Source organism: Phacochoerus africanus, chromosome 3 (assembly GCF_016906955.1).
Source record: "Phacochoerus africanus isolate WHEZ1 chromosome 3, ROS_Pafr_v1, whole genome shotgun sequence".
NCBI lineage: Eukaryota > Metazoa > Chordata > Mammalia > Artiodactyla > Suidae > Phacochoerus > Phacochoerus africanus.
The window spans coordinates 6,275,884-6,278,341 of record NC_062546.1 but is presented as its reverse complement, the minus strand read 5'-3'; the positions used below and the strand labels follow the sequence as shown (position 1 = coordinate 6,278,341).

General features: G+C 49.3%; 1 non-coding gene across 1 annotated transcript; it reads left to right on the top strand.

Annotated features, from left to right (window-relative positions):
• The first annotated feature begins 1,693 nt into the window (after positions 1-1,693).
• Positions 1,694-1,805, top strand: LOC125123778 (U6 spliceosomal RNA). The gene has a single exon (XR_007134157.1). It is a non-coding gene; the product is annotated as a U6 spliceosomal RNA (small nuclear RNA).
• Positions 1,806-2,458: the final 653 nt, after the last annotated feature.

Sequence of the window (2,458 nt, the reverse complement as noted above, 5' to 3'; positions counted from 1 at the left end):
ATCCGTGTTGGGTTGTCTCCTTGTCTTGGCTATTGTCAGTAATGCTGCTGTGAACATCGGGGTACATGTACCTTTTCAAAGTAGAGTTTTCATCTTTTCCAGATATATGCCCAGGAGGGGAAGGGCTGGAACACATAATAGCTCTATTTTTAGTTTTTCAAGGAGCCGCCACACTGTTTTCCATAGTGGCTACACCGCCTTACATTCCCACCCACAGCTGTTGGTTTTGTTTGTTTGTTTGTGTTTGTTTTTGAAGTTGCAGCCATCCTGTGGCCAACAGGTGGCATACACGAGAGGACCATTAAAAGGATTGTACAGACAGTGGCCCTGAAACGACCGAGCCTCCAAACAGCACAGCCACCCCATACCTCCAGATGCCACGGCACGTGAGAACAAGAAACACCCATCTGGGCTCCAAGCTGAGCCAAGGGCCTGTCTCAGAGAGGGGGCCGTGACATTCCCATGTACACAAGCACTAGGATACATGCATTCTGACCCCAATGCTTCCCTCTGCCTCCTTCTACCCACTCCTGCCGATAGCTTTTGAAACACCACGGTCTTTGTTTAGAAAGCTCTCAAGACCCAGAAATGCATCAGGACAGCAGGCACCCGTCTGCCCCAAGCACTCTGAAACACACATGACTTTGCTTGGTTTTTGCTTAAGAAAATGAGCACCAAGATGTCTCTAATTCTGGCTACCCCTTTAGAAAGGCAGTCAGGTCCCAGATACCAAGGTAGAATTTCTTTCTTTCTTTTTTTTTTTTTTTTGGTCTTTTTGCCTTTTCTAGGGCCACACCCACGGCATATGGAGGTTCCCAGGCTGGGCGTCGAATCAGAGCTGTAGCCACCGGCCTATACCACAGCCACAGCAACGCCAGATCCGAGCTGCGTCTGCAACCTACACCACAGCTCACGGCAGCACTGGATCCTTAACCCACTGAGCAAGGGCAGGGACCGAACCCGCAACCTCATGGTTCCTAGTCGGATTCGTTAACCACTGTGTCATGACAGAAACTCCAGAATTTATTTATTTCTATCCAGGTAAGATGACTTCCTTCCCTCCCCCCTACACACTTTTTTTTTTTTTGTCTTTTTAGGGCTGCACCTGCAGCATATGGAGGTTCCCAGGCTAGGGGTCTAATCAGAGCTGTAGACACTGGCCTACACCACAGTCACAGCAATGCCAGATCCAAGCCACATCTGCGACCTACACCCAGTTTACCACAAAGCCGGATCCTTAACCTACTGAGCGAGGCCAGGGATCAAACCTGCGTCCTCATGGATGCTGGTCAGGTTTGTTTCCGCTGCGCCACAACGGGAACTCCACCCTCTTATCTTTTCCATCCGGGTCAGCAGGACTTCCTTCCCTCCCATTGCCTGTGCCTCCCGGTAAGGAAGGGAGAGCCGGCTGCAGAGAGCATACAGAGGAAGAGCCTGAAAATGCATCGCAGGGAGCAGCACTAAACCCGTCATTGGTTTCACAAAGGCCTCAACTCGAAACAGCGGGGGCCCCTTCTGAACTCCTCTGATACCAACCCGAGAACGTAGGGCCGGAACACACAGTGACATTTCAAGTCTGGGCTCCCTTTGCACGTTCACGCACGGCATCCAGTCAGCAAATATTTACTGAGTGCCAGACACTTTTTCCTAGAATTAGGGACACAACAAATCCTTAGGGCTCCTTCGATCACTCCCCCTTACAATACATCAGCAGGACAAGCACTAAAAATGGAAAAATATGGGAAAGATCAGCCTGACCCCTGTGCAAGGGCGACACGCAAATCCTGGAATCACCCCATATTTTATTCTGTCTTACCCCAGCTCTGGCTCTTGGCTTTCCCACAAACTCATGCCAACAGAGGGCCCGTGCTTGCCAACTGTATGAGAACTTGTACCTCCTACTCCTGGGCCTTACATGCCACCTGCTGGGGCTTCAGACCAGGGTAACAAGTGGGAAGTGACCATCTTCCAGACTCACGGTAAGAAATGAAACATTTAAAACATCTCTAGATCCCTGGCCCTGGAACGTCCATGTGCCACAGGCACAGCCAAAAAGGAAACAAATATTTAAAAAATAAAATAAAAAAACATTTCTGCTTGAGAACACATCCATGAAATCATGTCATCCCCATAACAAGCCCATGAATGAGGCACTATAATTATACCCATTTTACAGATGAGGAAACCGAGGCTAGGGGGAGCTGTCATAACCAAAGTTACCAGCTAAGCTGTGGCCAAGCTGATTCCCAAAACCAGAAAAAGCAACACCTCAGTCTGCCCTCCGCCTCCCAGAGCATCCTTTCATTTCCTTTAAGTCCCAACAGGACTTCATGTGGGAGTCACTTCACCAGTAGTCACTGCCCTCTTTGATGCTCCTAAAATCCCCATCTAGTGGATACAAGGAGAAGAGCGTGAGAAGAGTTCATTGCCAGTTTTCATTACTGCAGTGACTGTGGAC